Genomic DNA, 27,245 nt, shown 5'->3' with positions numbered 1-27,245 from the left:
CATTTTACAACATATGATGTAAGAGTATCACAATATAATTATTTGAACAAATGTATAGCACTCTGCTGTATCGGTGTTCTGCAATTTATTTTCCTTTTTGGAAGGGGTTGATTTTTTTCCTAGTTGTTTACTGTTGCAAATATCTTATTATGAACCTCTTCCTGTATAAAGTTTAGAAAAGTTTCTGATCTTTTTAAAGCAAATGAAACTGTTCTGTAAATTACTCATTTGCTGCTTCTAACTACTCTGGGATAGGAAACCTGTAAAATAAGCTTATTAGAAGTAAACTTATGAGAAAAGGTAATAGGCTCCAAGGGAAGATTAAATCTATGGACTTTGTGACATTTTGATGTTATAAAAGCCATTTGTGGTTTTTTCCCTGCTTTCAGGCTGGTCCAGATGGTGAGTGTGGCCTAATCAATGCCTTCCTCCAAATATAAGGCACTGAATTTCTTTAGACTTAGCTGGAAAGCAGAGGATACTTTGCTCTATCTACTCTATGCTCAGTCATATTGGACTCTTTATGACTTCATGGACTGTACCTCACCAGACTCCTCTGTACATGGAATTTTCCTGGCAAGAATACTGGAGTAGGTTGCCATTTCCTACTCCAGGAGATTTTCCTGACCCAGTTGAATACAAGTCTCTTGTGTCTTTTGCATTGGCAGGCTGATTCTTTACCTGAAAAGCCCAAATAAGTTGTTAATTTAGTTTAGAAGAGGCAGAGATATAAAATAAAACTTCATTTCTGGTGATCCCATTAGGTCATTACATGTGTGTTTGTGTATATGTGTTTAATTATAATAGGCAAAATTTTACCTGTCCTAACAAGTGTCTCCATAATGAAAATAAATATTTTAAATGAGTTTAAGTATTTTTAAAATTTAACATTTGCAAAAGTGGCTCAGATGGTAAAGAATCTGCATGCAATGCAGGAGACCTGGGTTTGATCCCTGGTTTGGAATTATGGCAACCCACTCCAGTATTCTTCCCTGGAGAATTCCATTGACAGAGGAACCTGGCAGGCTGCAGTCCATGGAATTGCAAAAGGTCAGACACGACTGAGAGACTTTCACACAGACACACAATCATTTTTAAAATTTAGTATTTGCAAAAAGTGTATGTTTATTCAGTAGATATAACTTTGTTAATGGTTTCTACTAGGCAATTCCTTATTAGCACAGTTTGAATTATTCTTGGTATTTGAAAGCAATAAAAGCATACTTTATAAAATATTAAAAAATGCTGAACTATGACCCATTCAGATGATCCTCAGTTATCCTAATTAAATGTTTACACTATTAGCTTGGTAGAAATATTGCTTCATTTGGAAACACTTTTAATAATGCTGAGGATAATTAATGCCAATAAGAAAGAAAAATGAGTTTGGCTACTGGGCAGTTAGAATTAAATACTATCATATATAGAATAATTATTTTGTATAGTTTAGTGAAAATCTCTAGATACTTAATCTTGCTTAATTTTTGCCTGAGGAATACATTAAAGTAACAAGTCTTTGTGAATTGAAGCCATCTATTTTGGTTCTGTTTATGTCTGATTAATCTTCTTTCTCCCTTTTTCTAATTATTTGCTACACCAGATAAATGGGTGCTGATTTTATGGTAAAGTGTATATTTTGAGAGTAAAGATTTGTGTTAGGCACAGAGCTGTTTTCTTTAGTTGTGCCTTCCTTTTATCAAAGAGTGTGGAGAGTTCAAATTAGCAGCAGAGAGCTAAAGGGGGTGTCATTTTTAAGGCAGCCTTATATTTAATATATTTAATAGTTTTTCTGATCTTGAAAATGTATTTGTACCATTCATCGTAGCAGACTGTCTCCGTCAAATCCACTCATCCTCTCACCTTCCCTCTCTTGGACTTGCCATTCTTGTTGTCCCTCTGGTTTAAAAAGATAATTGTTTCTGAAGCTTCTACGCTTCCTCTCCCCACTCAATCTGGCTTCAGTTCTTGAGGTTCTATAATTTGAGTTCTTTTATAACTTGTCTATTCATCATAATCTCTACCAGCCAAGGGTCTTTTGCATTTTTCCTGGATGATTGCAAGCATATCCTAGTTGGTCCTTTTTATTTCCAGAACTTTCCATCTCTTTCTAGATATTTTCATATCTATCCTTTTTCTCTCATGACTCTCATCATGTCACTTGTCTACTTAAGTCTTTACTTGCCTTCTTTTGAGCTTAGTATAGCATTTGAGGGCCTCCTTTTTCAGTTTTAACCTGTCTTTCCAGGTTTATCTCCTCCTGCTCCATCTGTCCTGGGGCCACCTTACTCATACTGCTTAGTGCCTGAGCTACTTTTGGGGGGTCATGAAAAATGTTTTAATTGTAGCATGCTTTAAAATCAGAAGAGGAAAATGAATATAATGACAGTAATGATATTAATTATGATGCTAGGCTGCAAATATTTACCTTTATACCAACATAGTTATAAAATATAATTTTTCATGTGTTTCAGTGGAGAAAGGGGTCCACAAATGCAGAAATGCCTAGGGCTCAAGAAATGTATAATGCATTTCTGTTTGCATGCATTCCATTCCATCCTGATTTGATGTCTCTTTGTACCTTTCACACCTTTCCTGCTTCTTTGATTTCATCACTGTTTTTCTCTTTACCTAGAAGCTGTATCCAGAATTAACCCCTCCAGTTTTTCATAACAAAACCATATGCAGACGTCAAAGCACAAATGGCTATTTTCCCTCAACTTTTCTAATCTCCTTTATTTGCTTTTTTCCCCCTGATTTATTTTAATCCATCCCAAAATACTTATGCTCTGCATTGTTATCCATTTTTAACTCAGCAGTTATTTATTGAGTGTCTACTATGTCAGGCTCTAAACAATATGGTGGAGGCTAAGAAAAATTAGACGCTTGCCTTTCCATAGATTCTCATCTTACTGGGAAAGCAAAGACAGGAAAGCAGATAATTATTAGACTGTCGTGTGATAATGCTGTAGTAGAGGTTCATTCCAGGTGTACCTCTTATGTTGTGGAATTCGGAGTTGCAAAGCACAGGTTGGGGGACCCTCAAAACAGGGGGATACAGTTTATTACGCCAATGGGTCCAAGGGGAATCAGTTCCCAACAAGGACCCTGATGTTTCTGAGAGGCCCAGTTTTATACCCCCTACTGTGTGACTGGTTACATGTTAGCAGCCTCTTTGTTGTATATGATTGAGTTTCACAACAAGTAGGTGCTAGGAGAACAAACAGGGTTAAAGGGGGGGAACAACGATTATTCATTAAGCGGGGATGTCTCCATGGTAATCTAACAGGGGCAGCCTGACCTCAACTACAATCTCCGTTTGTCATCTGTAGGGAGGAAAGTCTCTAGGATGGTTTTCACTAGCAACGGTTTCCTCACTCTTGGGCGGGGTTCAGGCCCAGTTCACATCCTGCCTTTAAAATGGATGACAGGCTTCAAGATGGAGTCTCTCTTGCTTTTCTCACACTGGCCCCAACACTTATGTTGTCTGTAGATTGTAAACTCGTGGGAAGCAACCCATCATAAACACTAGTGAGCAGACAGTTATTACCATAGAAAGGAGCTGTATTCAACATTACTTTTCAGCACTCACCTCATTTGCATACTAGACCCAACCCTATGTAATGTGTCTGTTTATCCCCTTATTTGGCAGCAAAAAAAATGCCTGGACATCAAACCTCTGTGTCTTTTTCATGTGAGAATATATGAAAACTCTTAGGTTCTTTGCTACCTATTGAAGATTTAGCTTGAAAATCTCTTTGAAATCTTCCCTAACACCCCAGGTAGCACTGACCATTTCATCTCCTGTTTCTTATAGTGTGATCTATGGATGTATTAAAATGCGATATATCATAATTGTTTTAGAATGGGGAGCAAAAATGTGTGGTTGGTACTGTTTGTGTATACCTTTCCTTTCTTCCTTTCTCCCGTTCCTTTCCTCCTTTCTCCATAGAGCCTGGTTTGTAGAGGGTACTCCAGTCATGTTTTGTACTTAGTAAGTTGCTCAAAGAATGATAAGATCAGTTGTTTGAAATTCAGAGTTTATTTTTCCATTTTGACATAGAAACATATTAATATTATATAAGGAGTTAGCTTTTCCAGTTCAGGTTACTCTTTAACCAATAATACAACTGCAAATCTAATAATCATATTCTATCTAAATACCATGGATTGAGAAACAGTGTTTCTAGGCAGGAGTCATTCAAAATGTCAGTGGGGAACACCAAAAGTCTCCTTTCTTAGAGAGAGGATATTGGCTTCAGCACTTTTATATTAAGTGAGATTTAAAAGGCTGAAGTTTACTAATGTGTTGAGGTAATTTCTTCCTGTTTCTAGTTTGTTGAGAGTTGTTAATCATGGAAAGGTGCTACATTTTGTCAAGGGCTTTTTCTGCATTTATTGAGGGGATCATACTGTTTGCATCCTTCATTTTGTTAATGTGATGTATCATGTTCATTGATGTTTCTATGTTGTTGAAATTTACTAAACTGTTAGACACAAATGTGTCCGACAGTCCCTCTTTGGGACATTTTCCTATTGTGCAACATACTTGTCCATTAAGTTATGATTTATCCAGACCAGGTCTACCTTGACTCCCAGGCAATTATTTTTTCTTCTCTTTGGGAAACTACTTGGAAACTGCCATTGCCTACCACACGTTCTGCCCACTTCTCTGTCCTTTTTGATACCAGCCCTTCAAAACATGTTCTATACTCACTGTTTTTATTTCTTCTCCTCTCTTTCTCTCTTAATCTCAGTTTAGTCAGGCTTTCAGCCCCAGCTTCCCACCAAAACTGTCCTTGTTAAGGTCACCAATGATTTCCATATTGCTAAAACCGAAGGCCAGTTCTAGGTCCACATGTTCTGTGACCTAGGGGTAGCATTTGACCAGTTGACTAATAATCTTTCCTCCCTGGAATCCTTTTGCACTTGGTTTCCAGGAAAACCATTGTTTTATTTTCTTACCCACCTCTCTGGCAATCCCTTCTAAGTTTCCTTTGCTTGTTCCTCCTTGTTTATAGGGCTCAGAACTTAGATCTTGTTCTTTACTCTGTATTCACGTGCTTGGGATCTTAACCAGTCTCCTGACTTTAAATGTAATCAGTGCACTGAAACCCCTAAAATTTCACTGTGCTCTGAATCCCCAATCTCCAGACTGGTCTATCTACTGCCTACATGATAACCACTTGGATATCTATCAGGGATCTCCAGCTGAACTGAACTCCTCGTCTTCTCCCTAAGCCAGTTTTGGCCATTCTATCCTGTTTGTTGTTGTTTAGTTGCTTTGTCATATCCAACTCTTTTGTGACCCCAGGGACTGTAGCGCCCCAGGCTCCTCTGTCCATGGGATTTCCCAGGCAAGAATACTAGAAAGTGAAAGCCGCTCAGTTGTATCTGACTCTGCGACCCCATGGACTGTACAGTCCATGAAATTCTCCAGGCCAGAATACTGGAGTGGGTGGCCTTTCCCTTCTCCAGGGGATCTTCCCAACCCAAGGATCGAACCCAGGTCTCCCACATTGCAGGCAGATTTTTTACCAGCTGAGCCACAAGGGAAGACCAAGAATTCTGGAGTAGGTAGCCTATCCCTTTTCCAGGGGATCTTCCTGACTCAGGAATCGAACCCATGTCTCCTGCATTGGCAGGCAGATTCTTTCCCACTGAGCTCCCAGGTAAGCCCATCCTAACAGTTACTTAGGCCAATGTTTTTTCTAATTATCTTTGACTCCTCTTGGCCAGGCCTGCAACACATCCTATTGTTTTACCTTTAAAGTATATGCTAAATCTTGTCCTCATAACCTGAAGCACTACCACTTTGGTCTCAGCCAGGAGCACCTCTGCCGGCAGACAGTAACTGCTTTCTCCCAACTGGTTTCCACGTTTCCATCCTTAGCCTTGCTGCTGAAGTTTGTTCTCAATACAAAAGCCAGAGTGTAACAGTATCCTATCAAAACACAAGTTGGGTCATGTCACCTTTGGATCTCCCATTTGACGCAGAGTAAAAGCCAAAGTCAAAACAGTGCCCTCAGGGCCCCATAGGAGCTACTGTCTTATGTCCTCCCTGACCTTTTTTTCTTCTTCTATTTTTTCCCTGCTCACCGTGTTCGAGTCAGGCTGGTTTCTTGGTTATTCCTAAATATTCTCCCGGGTCCTTTATATTTGCTGTCCCTTCTACTAAGACTACTTCTCACTAGATATCTGCATAGTTTGCTCCCTTGTGCAATTCAAATCTTCTTTGGTAAGTGGTCTTTTTGGTAAGGCTATCTCTGGCTACTATATTTAAATTGCAGCTTCTTACCCTGGGCTGCAATTCTCCATTTCCTTTTCTTCTTTTATAGTTCTTACTTCATCAGTTCAGTTCAGTTCAGTCACTCAGTCGTGTCCAAATCTTTGCGACCCCATGAATCGCAGCATGCCAGGCCTCCCTGTCCATCACCAACTCCCGGAGTTTACTCAAACTCACATCCATCAAGTCGGTGATGCCATCCAGCCATCTCATCTTCTGTCATCCCCTTCTCCTCCTGCTCCCAATCCCTCCCAGCATCAGGGTCTTTTCCAATAAGTCAACTCTTTGCATGAGGTGGCCAAAGTATTGGAGTTTCAGCTTCAGCATCAGTCCTTCCAATGAACACCCAGGACTGATCTCCTTTAGGATGGACTGGTTGGATCTCCTTGCAGTCCAAGGGACTCTCAAGAGTCTTCTCCAACACCACAGTTCAAAAACATCAATTTTTAGGTGCTCAGCTTTCTTCACAGTCCAACTCTCACATCTATACATGACCACTGGACAAACCATAGCCTTGACTAGACGGACCTTTGTTGGCAAAGTAATGTCTCTGCTTTTTAATATGCTATCTAGGTTGGTCATAGCTTTCCTTCCAAGGAGTAAGCATCTTTTAATTTCATGGCTGCAATCACCATCTGCAGTGATTTTGGAGCCCCTCTAAAAAGAAAGTCTGACACTGTTTCCACTCTTTCCCCATCTATTTGCCATGAGGTGATGGGACCAGATGCCATGATATTAGCTTTCTGAATGTTGAGCTTTAAGCCAACTTTTTCACTCTCCTCTTTCACTTTCATCAAGAGGCTTTTTAGTTCCTCTTCACTTTCTGCCATAAGGGTGGTGTCATCTGCATATCTGAGGTTATGGATATTTCTCCCAGCAATCTTGATTCCAGCTTGTACTTCTTCCAGCCCAGCATTTCTCATGATGTACTCTGCATATAAATTAAATAAGCAGGGTGACAATATACAGCCTTGACGTACTCCTTTTCCTATTTGGAACCAGTCTCTTGTTCCATGTCCAGTTCTAACTGTTGCTTCCTGACCTGCATATAGGTTTCTCAAGAGGCAGGTCAGGTGGTCTGGTGTGCCCATCTCTTTCAGAATTTTCCATGGTTTATTGTGATCCACATAGTCAAAGGCTTTGGCATAGTCAATAAAGCAGAAATAGATGTTTTTCTGTAACTCTCTTGCTTTTTCGATGGTCCAGCGGATGTTGGCAACTTGATCTCTGGTTCCTCTGCCTTTTCTAAAACCAGCTTGAACATCTGGAAGTTCACGGTTCACGTATTGCTGAAGCCTGGCTTGGAGAATTTTGAGCATTACTTGCATGTGAGATGAGTGCAATTGTGCCGTAGTGTGATTTACTGTTATCTTGTTGATTCCATGAAGGTATTACGTTTGTCCAGTTGTTCATTGCTATATATCTAGAGCCCAGTTAAGTGTCTACCACAGAGCTGAAACTTACTAAATATTTGTTCATTGAATGAATTGGGTGAAATAGATGTTTGTAGTTAGACCTCTGGGATATGATTCGTTCACAGTCCTTCTTTATCAACTCTGAATCATCCTGCTAAAGAGGAAGTTTGGGTCACAAAAATCTTTGTTTCTGAATTTACATGATAGCAGTATCATTATTAACATAATTGGGGGGCGGGGAGGAGATCTTTATTTAGAGAAATAGTGTCTTGCTCAAGTGTACAATTGTAGCAATTGATAGAAAAGCCACATTGGATGTGGAGACAAGCTGCTTTCATATTTTGTTGTATTGATATATTTATAGGCAGAATATTTTCATCTCTTCTGAAAGGTTTTCATAGCATACAGACCACACTAGAGGAGAATTATAACAACTAACTTTTTATGCTATTTTATAGTTCATCAAAGACAAAGGTAGGGCAGTCATTATTATCATCATCCCTATTTCTCATCCAAGGAAATTCTGTAAGATTTCTGTTTGTCAAATATAGAGCGAGTCAGTGCTAAAATTAAAGCAATAACTTCAGACCGAAGAAACCGTATATTTTACAGAATAAAATAACAAGAATCTCCTTAGACTGCAGCACACACTAAAAAGATTCACTTACCCAGAGAGTGCCTTTTATTATTATCATGAATTCACTGTTTTCTATAGTTCAACATAAAATTTCTTTCCTAGCATGAAGGTAATATTCATTCTAGAGACATTTTAAAGTATAGAAGTATGAGAAACAAAATCTAACTCCATCAATAAAAGGTAATAACCATAAGCATTTTAATAAATTTTGTCTTTTTAATTTACATGTATTTATCATATGCTTTATTTACATAGAATTAGGATCATGCCATGAGTCTGTATTTCTGTATTGCTTTTCAGGAGAATTGAAAGAGAGTTTATTTACCTATTCATGTATTAATACATTCAATATGTTGGGCACCTGCAGTATGTCAGGCAGTTTTCTAGACACTGAGCTTGTATCAGTGAATAGAAAAACTCATTGTCTTCCCTCTAGAAGCTTAAAACAATTTTAAGGTTAGACAGATATCAAACAAGTAAAGAGATAAAGCATTATAAAATGTGAAAACTACTATAAAAAATGAACAGGGAACAATGAGAGGTAAACAACTCTTGAAAATGTTTTGGGAAGGGATGATAAGAGAAGCAGTCCATCTCTAGAGGTTGAGAAACAGCCAGTTATGGGAGATGCCAGGGAAATAGCATTCCCAACAGAGGGGAGGGCACAGGAGGTTGAGAACAGTCCAGTGGCACTGGGTGGCCATGAGAGGAAGCGTGGGGTGCCGTGGTGCAGGGATTTAACTTCATCCTGAAAAGTCCTTGAACTCCGTTAAGAACGGGAATAGGACACATTGACGAATACTTTTCAAACTTCACTCTGCCCAGTATGTGGAAAATTGCAGAGACCTATAAAGGCATTAATTGCTCAAAATAGGCTGGAAGCAAGGCAGATAGAGAGAAGTGGACACGTCTGAGAAATATCTCACAGATGGGAAGGACAGGACTTGCTGCAGGATTGGATATGGCAGGCGAGAGTGAGAAAAAGGAAGGAATTGAGGACGACTCCTCCACTTCTGGCTTGAGCAACTGGGTGTCAGGTGGGCTGGTGGTGCCATTTACAGAACCGGGTAAGTCTAGGAGAAAAACGTGTTGGCAGGGGAAGGGTGTGTGAGAGGGTGTAGGATGAGTCAGGAGTTTAGTTTGAAACCTGTTAAGTTGGAGATATATGGGAGATATCCAGGCAGAGATGTCAGAGAGGCAGTCAGATGGCAGCCGCTGAAAATAGAAGTGAAAAGGGAGGAAACTGACATTTCTCTAGCATCTGCAATGCTAGCTATTGTGCATATGTTGCTTAATGCTGCCTGGAACCTTGAGAGATTGCTTGAGATAAACCTGTTTAACAGACAGAGACCCTGAAAGTCAGAGTGGTGGACCTGACTTTTCCTAAATGGTAATAGTGTAAGGGCCAAGACTTGAATCCCAGTTTGCCTGGCTCAGGAGTCTTCTCTGTTTCCAGCCCACAAAGATTGACAATTGTTCTCATTGGACTGACATTTAACTGAGCTAGAATTGTCTAGACGGACATTCAACTAACCATGGTTTAGGAGTATTTAAGATGAGAGCAATATATTTACCATTTAATACAGCATAGTATAAAATATCAACCTGTGTATGATTGAGAAACAGATTTGTCCTCAGACAACCCCATCATTGCACTTGTCAGCCTTTTATGAAAGGTTCAAATACATGCCACAATAGGTCAAGTACCAAATTTTCTATGGAACCTATTTTTACGTAAATATTTTGTTTCAGAACAGTTTTAGATTTATGAGAAAATCACAGTAAGGTTCCCATATACCCTGCTCATAGGCCTCTGTAGGTGACATCTTACATTGCTATGGTACATGTATCACGATTAAGGAACCATCATTGTTCCATAATTATTATTAATTAAATCTTAAGTTCTATTCAGATTTCACTAGTTTTCCCCTAATATCTTTTTTTCTGGTGCAGATTCCTACCTGGCATCCCCCAGTGTATTCAGTCATCCTGTCTCCTAGACTCCTTTAGATGGTGACAGAATCTCAGACTTTCCTCATTTCTCATGACCTGGGCAGTTCTGAGGAGTACCAGATAGGATAGGCATTTTGGAGAATTTCTGCAATTTGTGTTTATCTGGTGCTTTTCAATTAATTAGAATGATGTTAGACTTCTTGGGAGGGAAGCGCCTTCTTCACCATGTCATGTCAGGGGTACCTGCTGTCAACAAAACTTACCACTGATGATGTTGACCTTAATCCCTTGGCTGTGGGGGTGTTTGCCAAGTTTCCCCACTGTAACATGACTACTTCTGTTGGAGCCTATTTTCATTGTCCCGGATTTCCTTCATGTGCTTCCAGAGTTGGTATGTTATGCCTACAAAGGTACTAGATCCAGTAATTAGCAGAATATTGAGTACTTACCAAGTTCCCAGCATTGGGCTTAGGGACTACCTTGAAATAATCCCATATGGAGTGTTAATAATATCTCTGATTTATCTGTGAGGAATAACACCTCTCCATGCTGAGAGAAGTTATGGAACTTGCCCATAGTTATCCAGTTGTCAGCTCCAGGCAGTGGGACCCTGTGCATTTTTCAGGGGTGGAGCTGAGGCTCCTGCTTGCCTCTCAGCACAGCCGAGGACCAAACAGAAAGGCCTTGCTGAAGGCCCTGCAGTCTTGCCATCCTCCCGCTGGGAGTTTCTCCCTGCCTTTGTTAAAGTCATTAGCTTTGATTTCTGTTCCTTCCCCTTAGCCTTGGTTGTTCATGACCACATTGCTAGAAACTAAGGAAAAAGCACTTTCATGGGGGGATATAGGACTTTTGCCTGGTTTCTAGTCTGAGAAGAGAAGTCCAGGATCTTTCACTTTGATTTTCCTGACTAGCAGAAGTGAGTTTTTTTGGAAGCTCCCGTAGAGATTGTTGTCTTTCTATTTAAATTCCAAATAATCAGTACCCTCTTCCCAAATTAATCAGTGGTGTTCTGACTATGCCACTCACATTGTTGTGTCTAACTACCTCTGTGCATGTCAGATTCTAGGACCCAGTTAAATATCTTTGCGTGGAGAGACTCCTACTGTTCATATCAAATGCTGTTTCATCCTTGGCAGTACACAGACCTACTTCCCTTTCCTGTGATTATGATGGAAAATGTATGTTTGCACTTTTCATCAAAGTTCGGGAGAAATTGCATCCAGTTGTTATTTTTAGGTTGCTAAAAAAGATAAGCTACACGTCTGTCTACTAAATCTAATACCTATTCATACAGCCAAGATTAGATCTCTTTGGTTAATTTATTTCAGAAGCACAAGAATTAAATTAAAGCTTTGATATATTTTCAGGAGACTCTGAAGAAAAATACATATCTTATTCACATATGTTCTTTTGGAAAATGCAAAATGTAATGCAATGCAGACAATAGATATTCTTGACATTCCAGTGCTAGTCAGTTTCCCATAATGTAATACATATTTTATTTTCAAGAGTCATTAAGGATGTGGTTCAGAACACTTCCAGAGTTATGTGCCTCTAGAATTATAGAAGTAACTAGTTGTAAATATATTTTATTTTATGTAAATATATTTTACTCCAGTGTGAGGGGCTAAATCTTCATACAGTCTCTTTCAGAGACTGAAAGAGAGATGTATTTTGATCCTATGTATTTTTTTAAAAAATATGTTGAAATATAGTTGATTTTTAAAAGTTCTGATTCAGATGTACAACAAAGTGATTCAGTTATACATTTATATATATATATATATGTATAAATATATGTATTCCTTTTTTGTATTCTCTTCCATTATAGGTTACTACAAGGTATTGGGTATAGTTCCCTATGCTATACAGTAGGGCCTTGCTGGTTATCTATTTTATATGTAGTTGTCCTATGTATTTTCAAACTTCTTAATATTTAGTGACATGTTTTGTATCTCCAAGTGAAAACAGATCCAGTTAACAAATAATCAATCACATTTTGATCATCTATACCCCCAACATATCCAAAAAGATGTCATGTGTCAGGACATGTGTCTTGCTGGGCAGACCATGAGCCCTCCCATGTGGGGGAAGGATCACCTGCCCGTTAGCTTCCCTGGAATTAGCACCTGTATCACCACACCCCTAAGTGGAGTGGTCTGCCGTGGCGTATCTGTTTACTAGCTCAGGAGCGACAACATGGCATCGTGTTTACAGACAGGGGGCGCCGTGTGCAGAAGAGATGGGTTTACTTACTCCACACTGGCGCTTTTAGATTTGTTTACATCTACGTGTCTGCTCTTATTTTCACACTGCTCTCATATTCTATGCTCTGCTGGTTACCTGGCTTGCTTTTGGCATTTGGGGAAGCATTTGGTATTCTTTATATGAATGTTTTGGATGAGGCATTTTGAGCTCTGCAGAGGAAAATCACTATAAAAAACAAATAACTCAAAAATCTTCCCTTGTACAGAAACATAACATAGACTGCCTCGAAGATACATATGCTTGATTGACTTCAGAGAAATGAAGAATGGGTATTTTAAAAAAAAACCTAAACATAGGGGGCTTCCCACATGGCGATAGTGGTAAAGAGTCCCCACCTGCCAGTGAAGGAGAGGCAGGAGACCTGGGTGTGATCCCTGGGTCAGGAAGACCCCCTGGAGCAGGAAATGGCAACCTGCTCCGGTATTCTTGCCTGGAGAATCCCATGGGCAGAGGAACCTCCTGGTGGGCTACAGTCCATGGGGCTGCAGAGAATCAGACGACTAAGCAAGAGTACACACACACACAAGGAAACACTGAATCGTCTCTGTTGCACCTTGATGCATTTGAAAAGATTCTGTATCCCAATAAACTGTCCCATTCCATTTTACTCAGATCACCAAGTAATAGTACACTTCCTTCCTTTGTTAAAATTTTTAATTTTAAACTCTGCATTTGATGTATCCTTTAGTTAATACAAAGCAACATTAAGTGTAATTATTCTGCTAAAAGTCTTTTTTCTTTCCTCATTTATTCTTTAAAACCTTCATGTACTAGCCTGTGAGCCAATCACACTGGAATATGTGTGTGTGGAATTCCCAGGCTTGGCCATCGCTCACACTTTATCGCCCTCTAGAGGCTTCCCTGAAGAACTGTGCAGTTTGTATCTGGGCTCTAAATATTTGTCTGAAGAGAGCCACTTTTCATCTACAATTCTGATTTAGATTCAGAGGCCTAGATTCTGACTACAGCCCTCTATGAGAATAACTGCCACACTGTTTGCTTTAAGAGATTTAGAATGAATGAATATTATAATTGTATGGAAAATCCCTGTGATGTTCAATTAATTTTGAAATGAGATAATTGCAAAAGAGAGGGAAATGAATTAGGACCCTGTCATTACACTTCCATCCTCTCTTGTCTGCAGTTAAGTGGATGGTTTATTCATCACACAGCGCCTTTGGGAGCAGGAAATGCCCGGTTTGAACCAGCCTCACTTGCAGGCAGCTGAGAATAGGTGGAAGGAACTGGGCTTTGGGGCTAGACCTGGGTGCAGATCTTGCCTCTGCCTTCCAGATATTAATCTGAACGCATTTCCCATCTGTAAAATTGGGATCGAATAGGATTATTAGGAATGTTAGATGAGATTAACCAACACAGTGCCTGATTTGTAACAGGTGCCCCAAAATGGATAATTCCCTTTTCTGACCCTTCTCTAATATTACAGAAAAAAGGGACGAGTCAAAGAAGAATGGTGATGTAGCTCTAATGAAGAGAAACAAGGGGGAAACCATCCAAAAACCCTTTAAGAATCATCTGAAGTGTCAGGGAAGTTAAAATGGAGGAAGTCTTGCCCAGGCTTCAGAAGCAGGAGACTAGGCCTCTGACACTGGTCGCTGCCCAGATTCTGTGCCTGCCTGTAGGCACAGAAAGTCAGGAGGCACTTTAGATAAGAAAGGGAGTGGGTCTTGGAATTGTTGAGCCCTTTCTTCTATTATCTCCCCAGCCTAGGTGTATGAGTTATTTTCATTAGAGAGTCATTCCCAGCATTGTCTCCTTTTAGGAGATGTTAAAATTGCAAGGATACTAGTGGTTAGCATTACACTGATTTATGGTGAAGTGCTAGTGCTGGTAAGGATTTTTCCAACTCACTTTCTTGTACAAACTGAGATTAGGATTGGGAGTGGTGGAGAAGAGAAACAGATCAAGTGTGATACAGACATCAAATCAGGGAGTTGTAGAACAACAGACTGGCCTCCATGTACTGTCAGATTGTTACCAGTGATTTCTCTTCCTTATGCCTAATATGGTAACTACTAAGGAATAATTTTACTGGCAGTGAATTTTGTTGTTTTTTGTTCTGAATAACATAAATGTTTGACTTCAGTATTTTTTGTAAACAAAATATTTGGGAGAAGATGAGAAGCCTTTTTTCTATAGTTTTAGTCTCAAACACTTTTTAAGTCACACAGTTACATTTTTAGCACTCCTCCCTTTGAGAGCTATATAACAGTGTTGTTGGCATGAAAATGTGGGTGGGGGCTGATACTGAAATGAGCAGCAAAATAAAATACAATGGCGAAGGATAGACCATAGACATGTTGAATGAATATTGAAAGCTTTTTTCACTCTAAGTTGTTACTTAATGTTGTATACAATAATTCAGTATCATGTGCATTCTATAAAAGTTCAGTGAACTGGTCTACCTCTGCCCCCAGCCTCAACATTGATGCCTATGTCATACATGTTTGTGCTTGCTAGTCACTTAACTCTGCTGTGTTCAGGGCTTCATGGTTGACCAATGGATGTGGGTGCAGTCAGGTTTTTTCACCTGATAGCCTGAATTGGACAGGCCCTGAACCAGGCTGAATGGCCAGAATGAGAGAACACTAGAGAATGATATTCCAGTAAGGAATAAACATGTTGCCCATGGTCTTATACCTTCTACATCTAAAGTATTGTGCAGTAATAATTGATAGTCACAATGATTTGGCCATTCATTAATTTGTATGTTCAACAAACATTCTCCCCTTTCTGTCTGCCAGGCTCTGAGATGGAGGGTGCAATTTAACAGCCTGAAGACTGAGGGTACTGGCCAGCTGACGGGGCTTTGGAGCCAGGTGGGCCTGGACTAGAGTCACGGTTCCCTAACTTATTTGGTGACTAATGATGAGCTGTTTACCTTCCCTGAGTTGCCACATATTCCGGTGTCTGTATTTTCTCTCTCTTTCCTCACTATTGGCCCAGAAGGTCTGGCCTCTTCTAAGTTCACGCCACCAGTGTCCTTGATCACATTTCCTTAAGGTTTCTGAGTTTTGCTCCATCCATGATACCTTTTCCAGGTTATATTAATCTTGCCCTTTGCATCAAGGCCTTCCTTTCATCCTATGAATATACCCATTTCAAGTTTAGTATAGACTACAAAAGTCAAAATACATTCCTTCTCTCTTGGAATTTTTTCAAAATAGTATTCCTTCTTCTGTTTTCTTTTGCTCATTGCTTTTATGCCCTTAATAATTAGCTCACTCCATTGTAGACTTGCTTGCATCTTTACCATCTCTAACTGAAAACTCTCCCAGAGATGACCAGTGATCCCCCAGTGAGCACATGTGGTTGTCATTTTACCACCTCTAATTATTCTGACTTTTGAAACAAAGTATCTCCTTAAAATTCTTCCCCCTCAGTCTCTATGGGACTCTATTAATTTTGTTCTCTCTGGGCCTCTGTGATCAGATGTGTGCTATACCCGCCCCTTCATCCTGCACACAAATGCTCTGAAATTCTCCCCTCACACCTTCCCATGTAAGCCCATGTTTTCAACTCTGACTTCTAGGTAGAAGACTTTCCAGTCAAGTATATCTGACCCATCCTCTATCCACTGCCTCAAGACTACACATCCTAAAGCTTCCTGGGCTTATCTTTATAAATGATCCACGGCTGCCTCATATGCAACAGGCCTACAACAAAGTTCATCATCTTTGGTGGAAAGACCATGAAAAGTCTTTCAACAAGCTTACAGTGAGACTTGTCATCTTGGATGGAAAGACCAGTCTTCAGGGGCAGCTCGGTTTCTATTGGTGGCACCAATACTATCCTTGTAAAGATGATAAGAATCCTTAGTACAATTGTATTCCCTCTCTCTCTGATAAGATACTAGGTGTATGTATTCAATCTCTGAGATGATTTTGTTTTTTTTCCTCATCTGCCAACATTGCTACTACCCTAATTAAGGGTCATAACCCTTTTGCTAAATAAAACATAGAAAATCAGTTTTCTTCCACGTGCGAGTATATAGTATATAGCGAGTATAAAGCCCCACTGAGAAGAGTCCAGAGGTTACATCTGGGAAAGAATGCCATGATCAGCTGGCACTGTGCACCAGGAATGTGGAAGGGCGAATGACAACCTCTGTGGCACAGACTGTTCTCAGACTTTCCTAATTGATCTCTTCACTTCTCGCCTCTCTCATTTCACTTCAACTGTACAGCATGACTGTTCTCCCTAACGCATAGCTGTGGCGGCTCCCACTGTCAACCGCGCTAAGAATCCAGCCCAAAATCCAGTGTTCCCACATTCTTAGTCACAACCTTCACTACTCTCCCGTCTTTTGGCCCCTCTGCTGCAGCCAAACTCAATGACTCATTCTTCCCCAAGCATTCTCTACACCTCGCTGTCCTCTTCCTCTTTACCCCCAATACATGATCCTTCATTTTTCCACCCCAGCCTTCAAGCATGAGCTCATTTATCACTTTTTTTCATGAGACTATTTCTGATGTCCCCACCTATCTGGATTTTCTCAAATTTCTAAATCCCTGTGGTCTCTTGTAACTTTCTGATGTAAACAAGTTATGGTGATGAATGGAGTGCTATGTAAGGACCACATCACGCAGGGAACTCATCTGCCTATTGAATCATGCCTGTCTGCTTTGATTTGCCTGGAAGCTCATTGCTGACAGGGACTGCTCCTGAGCCCTACCCAGCTTCCTTATAGTCTATGCAGTGCCTCCCATCATTTCTGGTATGATAGGATCAGATAGAACTGTCACAAACAACTATGATAAAATAATGCTGCATATTGCTTTTTCTTTGCATTTCATTTAGAAGTTCTGAAATGGAGTACTTGTATCTGGCAAAGAGCCTGACCATCAAGGTGGGGGTGAAAAGGGGAGATCTGGTGAATTCCTGCTTCCTATCAAGGAAGCAAACATCCTTAAACCATCTGGAAAGCTGAAATCCAAAGTATCATTAAGGGAGCCTAGCACATCACTGTTTAATGGAAATATAATGCAAGCCACATATGTCATTTAAAATTTTCCAGTTGATAATGTTTTTAAAAAGGAACAATGAAATTAATTGTAATAGATTTTCATTTTACCTAGTATGTTGAAAATATTGTTTTGACATCAAATCATTATTTTAAAGTGTTAGTGAGATATTTTATAATTTTTGTTGAAGTCTTAGACATCCAGTGTATATTTTACACTTACAGAACATCTGGATTTGGACCTCACGTATCAAATGCTTGGTAGCCACATGTGGCTGACAGCTCCCTTTTTGAGCAATGCAAGCACTGAAGGCACAGCCAGAGTTGAGAACTAGGAAGCCAGGAATGATGGGGATGAGAAAAAATGTGCCCGGATATAACTGGTACCCCAGTAGGGAAGTCAGGGCAGGAGAAGTGAATAAGGACCCATAGGCTCAGCTTTAAGTCATCTGTGTAAGTTTCTTCTAGAATTTGTATAGTGATCACATAAGCAGCTCATTCAAATTTTGACAGCCAAGAAACCAAATTGACCCCAACCACTGATTCCAAAGTATCAGGTTCATGAACTCTATAGTATCTACCTTTTGTTGGAAGGTTAAAGAAATTCAGTAAGTGATTACTTCAGTAAGTGATCATTTTATTGGTTTGGAGAAACAGAACGAAAGATACTTGCAAAGGAACTGAACCTGATGTTTGATCGGTTAGTTGAATTTTAAAGGAAAGGTTTGTCTGCTTATTTAAAGCATTTATTTTTTTTTGATATGTATTTATGTATGACTATAGGTCAGATTGGGCTTCCTAGGTAGCTCAGTGGTAAAGAATCTGCCTGCCAATGCAGGAGACAAGGGTTTGATCCCTGGGTCGAGAAGATCCCCTGGAGAAGGAAATGGCAACCCAGTCCAGTAATCTTGCCTGGGAAATCCCATGGACAGAGGAGCCGGGGCGGGTTACAGTCCATGAAATTGCAAGGAATCAGGCAGGACTTAGTGACTAAACAACAACAAAGTTAGATTAAAGGAAAATAAATTTCATTAAAGGAAATGAAAAAGCAAAGCCTTCATTTTTCCTCGCTGGTATCCTTTTCTCCCTCTCACCCCCTCCCCTGCAGGGGAATGAGGGTAGATTATGTTGCTTTCCAGGTGGTGCTAGTGGTAAAGAACCCACCTGTTAATGCAGGAAACCTAAGAGACATGGGTTTGATTCCTAGGTCAGGAAGATCCCCTGGAGGAGGAAATGGCAACCCACTCCAGTATTCTTGCCTGGAGAATCCCATGGAGGGAGGTGCCTGGTGGGCCACAACCCATGGGGTTGCAGAGAGTTGAACACGAGTGAGGCTACTTAGCATGCATGCACGCCCATCTGTTCTGTTCTCCATTGAGTCCCCAGAACCTAGAATAGTACCTGACACAAGTAAGCACACAACATTCTTTAAATGATTATTATTTGTTATTTTTTCACTGAAGGAGTAAAATAAAAGGGCAAAGGCATATGGTCTGATGTTCTTACTCAGCCCACATCTTGAGTAGCAGCATAATTTACCACTCTAAGTTTTTAAATTGAGCATCTACAAATACAATTTTACTGCTTTCATATCCTTGGACATCAACTAACCCCCACCTTAGAAATCCAATATCACCATTTCTCTTGTCTATTTGAAATCTTCAAATCTTTTTAGACAAATTAGCAGAGACTGTAGTTCTGAAAAGAATGGCAAATTGTTGCTATTACCATAAACTAAAATATATTTCACTCCTATAGCCCTCAATTGGTTGCTGTGGGTTACAGATACAGATTAGACACAGATTTTTGCCCTTGGGGGAACTATAAACAATCAGGACTCTTATTTTTTTAATAACCATGTCACCCTAGAGCCATCTGGTGTATATTTAAAGTAATGTAATTTCTACTCTTGCTTGGTGATACTGATGGTATGCAGCAAATATATTGCCATTTTGAAGAATAATTGAGTTAATGTCTGCTTATAATCCAACAATGATTTAATCTTTCATTCTGTGTGAACTGCAATAAATTGTGAATTAGTTCTATTTTTAGAAAAGTCATCAAAAGGCCAATGTATAGTTCTATGTGGAAACTCAAAATGATTTTTTAAATATGTTCATCTAGTACATTGGACTAAGGGTTCCCAAATAAAAGGGAGATGAAGACATCAGACCAAAAAAAAAATGGTATCTAAGCAGGATTATAATAGTTATTTGCTCTGTGCTTACCTATGTCAGGTACATAGTACTGAAGAGATTTTACTTGTGTCTTCTTTAATTTTTATAACAGTGCTCTAAGGTATATGCTGTTTCCCTCCTTTTAAAGATAAGAAAAATGAATCAGAAACAAATTAAATTACATGCCTGCAGTCTAACAGCTGCAAAGCGACATAACTGATGCACAAACCAAGATTTCCCCCCTACTTTTTAATGTTTTAATATGTTAGTCCTAGGGGAATGCATACACTTACACGCATATACACACATAAACCACTACTAACAACCACTATTGCCACCATCAACACGCATTAAAATGAAATATGTATCTCCAGAAAATGAATAATTCAGTAGGTCCTATTTAAAGAATATACTGATGTGGAGAGAAAACTTTCTAATTAATAACTGCAAGACACCTACCTCTTTCTAGAGCTCAGTAACAGAAACATTTAACCTATCCTTGGTGACACTTAGGAGGGTTTATGAACCTGTCAATTTTCTAGAGAATTTAGGTGTTTCTGCAATTTTCTGGGTGTAGGATCCAATCAGATTCAACCAGACTCCCAAAGAGATAAAAGACAACAAAAAGGTTGAGACTGGCTGTTAACATATGCAAAGAATGGAGAGTGTTGCAGACATGAGCTGAATTGTGTAGCATTTTCTCCTCAAGTAATGAAGCATAATATCATTATCCCCATGTTCTAATATTAACAGTAACTAGTAATAGTATTAGAAACAGTAGTACTGACAGTTTGTTACCACCTATGACACGTATAAAATGCATTAGAGTGTCCTACTGAGGAGTGGGATGTAATCATTATCCTGTTGGCTCAAGTTTTGAAGAAACAGGACGAAAGTGTCATTTATTCATTTTCTCCAACAATATTTCACTCACTTCGTGAATGAATACGTATTGAGGGCTGGCGTTCTAGGTGTTGGGAACACAGGAGGACTCTTAGAGTCCTCCCTCCTGTAGAGTTTACCTTGACAGAAAGCCCAGATTAGAGAAGGAAACCCCTGAAGCTCTTTTGGCGGAAAGTGCTCAAACCGAAAGTGAGCAAGTGAAGTTCAGGGCCTGATGGCAGATGATGGTCTTGACTCGGTGGCCTGGGAAGTTCCCCCTGGTAAGGTGATAAGTGAGCAGAGACCTGGAGAAAGAGGGGAGGAACCGTGAGGGTGAACAGCACAGATGGTGAGGGAGCCAGGGCAAGGAGAGAGAGGGAGGGGTGGAGGGAGGCACGATAGAAGAAAGAGGGCCTTGCTGAAGGGGCTTGCTGGCATGGTAGGAAATTAATAGTTTCTACTAATAAGGAAGGGGATGGAGAGTTTGTCCAGAAGAGTAACTTGACCTGTCAGATGAGGTAGTGATTTTATTTTCCTTCTCCATTGATTGGGAAAGATATTCCAAAGCCAACTGTCTTATAATTTGAGGGCTGCAACTTTCAAAATTCTCTAGATACTGTCATTTCAATATTTTCAAAAGTAGTGAATCTGAGCACTCACAGTGCCCACTATGGATGGTAGTGTAACACGGAAGCTGTAATTCTGATACCTGGGAGGGTGGGGGCTGGCATATACCCCATCCCTTCTTTCTGAAAGCAGTGTCAGGTGGAATCAGCGATGCGACCATAGATTGTGGAGTATGTAAAAAGCGTGGCTTCCCACCCTGGTTCTTCCAGCCTGTTGCATAGGGACCTGTAAGCCAGGGTGTATCCAACCAGTGCAGGAGCCTCAGTGTGGTTTCCAAAACACGATTCTATCATATATTCAGAAATGCTAAGTCTGAATATTATGTAATGTCTTGAGTTCCTGACAGTGGTGACTTTTAGTATTAAAAAAAGGAACTAGTGGCAATTTAACTCAAAGAAAGAAAGAAAAGAAAATGAAGCTGTTAGATATAAATATCAGAGTCAGAAGATTTCAGAGCTACTGCAGGACCTGGACTCTTCTAACATTCTGTTATATTCCTGAGCTGCAGCAAAAACATCCTCCATTAGGGGGTCCCCTAACACTGCTTTGGTCTGTGTGCCTTGGCGCTAGAGATTCCTATTCCTTCTCTCTCTTCCCTGCAGTTTCTCTCTTTCTCTCTCTCTTTTTGAATATCTATCTCCCTCACTCTAATTGAAAAATAGGGTGACAGTGTGTTCTGTGTCCGTATTTTTTTTCCTGCATGGCTGTATAATTCCCATATTTGAACAAAGAAAATACAGTACAGTGTGAGACAGCAAGGAAAAATCATGAATGTGTCACCTTTATGTACACAGCCTGAACATTGACATCATCCCGTTTTGCATACTTCTGTATGGATAGAGAGAGAATGAAACTGTGGAAAAGGAGCTTGGCTATTATAAGGACAGGACATGCTTGAGATTGTTAGGCATGGAAAGCTGTGTTGTGGTCGAGAGCCTTACTTACCTCCTTCATCTTCAGACCTGGAACAGGGAACCCAGCCAAGTGGTTGTCCCATTTACCCTGAGGTCAGAAGAGTGAGTCCTCAGCAAGAACTAAAAATTTGCTGAAGTATAGGCAGGAGAACACGGTCAAAAGACTTTCTCTTTGCTCACATCACAAAGTCACATTCTAGAATCGCCGAGTGGAAATTAACAGCTTATAAATGCATTTGTAACTGTTTGATTCTCAGTTTGTACTAGATCTGCTGAGAGTTATCAGTTCCATCAAGAAGAGTCTTTTGAATTTGAAACAAAATACTTCTAACCTGCAGAAGGGTATAGCGAGAGACATTACAAACACCAATGTGACCAAACCTAAATTTAACCAGTGCCATTTTTTTTGCCATATTTGCTTTATATTCTTTTTTAATGTGTTAAGGGTTTTTGTGTGTGTGTTTTTTTTAAAGAGTTTAGGCTACTTTGGACGACTGCTAATGTTTCATGCCTAGTTAGAAGATTTCACATTTAGTGGAAATTGTTATGTGATATTGCTAAGGCACTGTGAATCAAGAATAATCAAACATGATATTTCTTGAAAACCCTAAGGATGCATGGGTCTCAAGGCTCCTCATATTACCTTCACCAAAAGCCAAACCAAAAGGCATGCCTCAGAAACTATTAGACTGAAATATTCTTTGGAAGGAATAGCTCAGGCCAGAGAGGTTGGCCTGGACTCAGTGATTGACGAGGTTGTGAGTTAAGGTCAGGGAAGGGATTCTTTCAGGGGAAGTTGCTGTGCTGTTTGGAATCCCTGGTATTGTCCCTGATGGGATCATATACGGTGAGGCTTCTCAAAAATGTATGCTTTCCACAAGTAAAATGGCATGTGCTGTGTGCTTAGTCGCTCAGTCGTGTCCGATCGTTGCGACCCCATGGACTGTAGTCCGCCAGGCTCCTCTGGCCATGGGATTCTCCAGGCAAGAACACTGGAGAGGGTTGCCACGCCCTCCTCCAGGGGATCTTCCCAACCCAGGGATCGAACCCAGGTCTCCCACATTGCAGGTGGATTCTTTACCATCTGAGCCACCAGGAAAGCCCATAAAATGGCATACCCATATTTATCCACATTAAATAGTGGGTTGGCCAAAAACTTCATTCAGGTTTTTCTTTCACGTCTTATGGAAATACCTGAACGAACTTTTTGGGCAACCCAGAGCTTCTTATCCAGTCTTCAGTCCCTCTGTTCAGAAGTATGAAATAGTGATTAAGTAGAAAAATGTTCCCAGCTTAACCGACATAAATTCTCACTCTGATTATCTGTGAATGGAAGATAAGTGTTTGACAGCAGCCCAGATGTCTCCTGTTGGCTCTTTTCAAATCTAATAATGGGTCATGGGAGAAAATGATGGAACGCCTCTTCCTGCCTCCCTTTTCAGGAGGGGCTGCAGGGTACCTATGAGGCTGTGGTTCTCTTGGGTTTCCCAAGGACTAGGCAGGTAGAGAATGCTTATTCCTAGTGGCCAATGGGAACCTGAAGAAAGAAGCAAAGATTGCTGTTTTCCAAGGCAAAGCAAAGACCCAAACTTAGAAACTACAGTACCTTCTGAACCCTTGCGGTCCCGTGCCTGCAAACTGCTCCCCCCCACCTACCCAGTTACTCCACCTCACCTGGTTGGTAATACCAGAGGTGCCTCCGGCTCGAAGGTGACAGTGTTGCCAGGCCTTGTGAGTGGAAAAGGGGGTGCCTATCCTGGGGAGGCTGGGGAGCAGAGTGGCAATTCTATGTGTCACTCCTCAAAGGACTAACAGTTTCTGAACTAATTTACTATTAAATAGGAGTGGGCGAAACTCTCGTCTGCCCCCCCCCCCCGACTGGTTTCTCACTGCTGAAGAGCCTTTAGTAACCTGAGCTGAGGGTCCTGAAGGAATACAGAATCCCAGTCAGGAGGGAACATGACTCCCTGAAGAGAAATGCCATCTTGAGAGCATGGAGCCATCTAAGAACAGCAGGCCTCGACGAAGTACAACTAATGAGAGAAACAGGAGAAAACCCTAATCAAAATGACAGAGAAGTGTTGGGAAGATGTCATTCGGGCACCAAATTAAATTCTAAAACTAAAAAAATTACTACATAACCTGAACGGGAGACTGGTTTGTGCTGAGAACTGAATTTGTCATGTCAAGGATCAAAAGGCAGAAATAGCCCAATCTGGAGTGAAGGCCTGAGGAAATTAAAGTTGTGAGAAAACAGGAGACTTGGAGAATACGTTCAGAGGCATAACATGCAATCATAGAAAAATTCTGGGTTGAAAAAAATGAGGCTAGAAGACAGATAATAAAAAACAATTTTCCTGAGCTAAAGAGCATGTTGAATCTCTAGACTAGAGAGAGTTATTGAGTCCTGAGAAAGAATGTACATTTCAGCATTTCCTAGTGACTTTCTAAACTCCGGAGTATGAAAAAAAAAAAAAAATCTGTCTTCCAAACAGAAATCACAAGTTACTAACAATGGGCATTTCTTTATGGTGGGACATTTTGTAACTGTTATCCTTTTAAAAATTTTGCCTAATTGAATTCATTTTCTAGTAGACCATCAGTGGGCTTTTGCTTGTTGGTGGGAAAGGACTGTATAAAATAATTTCAAGACTCACATAGAAGAAAAAGAATGTGAGAAGAGCCAAGAAATTGATGGGAGAACAGTGGGGAAAACTTACTGGATGTCAAATGTTTCTTTTTTTTTTTTTTTTCATTTATTTTTATTAGTTGGAGGCTAATTACTTTACAATATTGTAGTGGGTTTTGTCATACATTGACATGAATCAGCCATGGATTTACATGTATTCCCTATCCCAATCCCCCCTCCCAGCTACTGAAAATCAAACAGAATGGAACCAGCAAAGGCCTATACAGAGATGTTAGTGCTGCACGGTAAATGTCTGGAAATAGATACAAATAAATGTAAGAAATTACATTTGACAAAGGTGGCATTTAAATTTAGTGAGAAAAGTTTGGTTCAGCTAAACAAAAAATTGGATAGCATACTTGAGTATCCAGCATAGAAGAAAACAAACCAAAACAGCAAAGAAGAAAACTAAATACCAATCTGTTTTACAAAATGAATTCCAGATCAACTAAAGGTATAAATAAAAAATATGAAATAATGAAAATGTTAGAAAAACTTTCCTAGCAAGATAGGCAACCATGAAACCCAAAGAAAAGATACATTAAACTGTGTAACTTTTTAAATTGGGTGGTAAAAGATATTATAGAAAGAAAAAATTGAGAGACTGGAGGAAAGTTTCAGTGGGTATGAAAAGCAAAGGGCTGAGATCCCTAATATTAAAATAATATTTAGAAATTTTTTAAAAAGACATGTAACCCAATAGAAAAACAGGCAAAGAATATAGATGTGAAATTCAAATAGACTATAGACAAGAACATATTCAATCTCATTTACTCATCACAGAATAAATGCAAATTGAAAATGAGACATTTTTAAATTCATCACATTGATAAAATTTAAGGAGTAAAAGTATCCATTACAGTTAAGAATATTAGGAAATGGTCAGTCTAACCCATTTCTGGTTGGATAGTCAGTTGTTACCATTTTTGCAAGTTATCTTGCAATGTCAAACAAAATGTAAAACGGTTTCCCTGGTGGCTCAGCAGTAAAGAATTCAGCTGCCATTGCAGAAGACGTAAGTTTGATCCCTGAGTCAGGAAGATCCCCTGAAGAAGGCAATGGCAACCCTCTCCGGTATTCTTGCCTGGGAAGTCCCATGGACAGAGGAACCTGGCAGGCTACAGTCCATGGGGTCACAGAAGAGTCGCACATGACGGAGCAACTGAACAACGGCACCAATGCTTTGACTAAGGCAGAACAATATGTGTAGGGCATTTATTTATAAGACAAAACATCTTGCACATGTCTGGGAATAATGAAGACTGAGTAGATGGATATGACTTACTTTTCCTTTATACAACTTTTGATGATTTTACTGGTAGCAATAACCAAGCAGTAGTTTAGTAATAAATGACAAGAAAGTAAAAGAAAATAAAACTAGTTATCTAAGTTTATCAAAGACAATATAAAAAGTTGAGCCTTTGTTTCTTGTGTGAAGTCAGGGCTAAAACTCTGACACTCTCCACTATGACAGGAATTGCCTTGTCTCCAAGAACAGATGAGACTTGTACAGAGAAAAATCAAGTGTGTTCTCAATGATCTGGGCCATCATCTCAGATTGCTATACAGTACACTGAGAGAAAACACCTATTTCCAGAGGCCATCAAGCTTCTCTGGAGTCAGGGCTCCAGTATTTTCAGCATGGGTTTAGCTGGCCTCTTGTTCCTAGCTAGAACTACTGTTCAATAATTTCTTTTTACCTGGATTTTATGCTTTTTAAAAAAATGCTAACTGGTAAGAGCAGCCCCTAAATTCTACAGAGATCTCCCCTTAAATAACCTCCTCTTAAGTATCACATTAAGTAATCTCAACAGAGACTCTGATCTCAACAGAGCATTGTGAGGGTCTCAGCTATAGTTCAGAGGTGGTAGAATGAGGCAAGCACCAGTAGTACATAATGGCATCTGCTTGTCAAGGACAGTGTTGATACACAAATTCTCAAACACCTTACCATTCCCATCTTGGGTCCTTGGCAACAAAAGTACATGCCAGTTCATGTGCCCACCCATCTGTATCACCTTCCTCTGTAGATTTTAGTTCTACCACTGCATTTGCAAGATAGCATACTCCAGAGTGATTCAGAGCAGGAGCCATAGTCAGACTTTCTGGGTTTAAATCTTTCTGCAGCCACCCCTGTCAGCTACGTGGCTTTAGACTCGGTTTCCTTCCTCTTCCATAAAACACGGAAGCATATGCCCACCTCACTTGTTTGTTATGAGATCATTTCTGTAAAACTCCTTGCAGGAGACCTGACTTCGATCCCTGAGTTGGGAAGATCCCATGGAGAAGGCAATGGCAACCCACTCTAGTATTCTTGCCTGGAGAACTCCATGGACAGAGGAGCCTGGTGGGCTACAATCCATGGGGTCGCAAAGAGTCAGACACGACTAGTAACTAATGTGTTAGTTATCGTCATCAA

The 27,245-nt window shown here is 40.0% G+C and overlaps 1 protein-coding gene and 1 long non-coding RNA gene across 3 annotated transcripts in view; one reads left to right on the top strand and one right to left on the bottom strand.

Annotated features, from left to right (window-relative positions):
* Positions 1-27,245, top strand: part of ADAMTSL1 (ADAMTS like 1) — a 1,078,174-nt gene that overhangs the window by 343,162 nt on the left and 707,767 nt on the right. The window lies entirely within an intron of this gene.
* On the bottom strand, positions 901-27,203 carry LOC122686013. The gene is made up of 3 exons (XR_006338609.1): positions 27,062-27,203; positions 4,963-4,968; positions 901-920 (listed from the first exon to the last, which is right to left on the bottom strand). It is a non-coding gene; the product is annotated as an uncharacterized LOC122686013 (long non-coding RNA).

Source organism: Cervus elaphus, chromosome 29, assembly GCF_910594005.1.
Source record: "Cervus elaphus chromosome 29, mCerEla1.1, whole genome shotgun sequence".
NCBI lineage: Eukaryota > Metazoa > Chordata > Mammalia > Artiodactyla > Cervidae > Cervus > Cervus elaphus.
The sequence above is the reverse complement of the archived record's forward strand: the minus strand, read 5'-3'. Positions and strand labels throughout refer to the sequence as shown.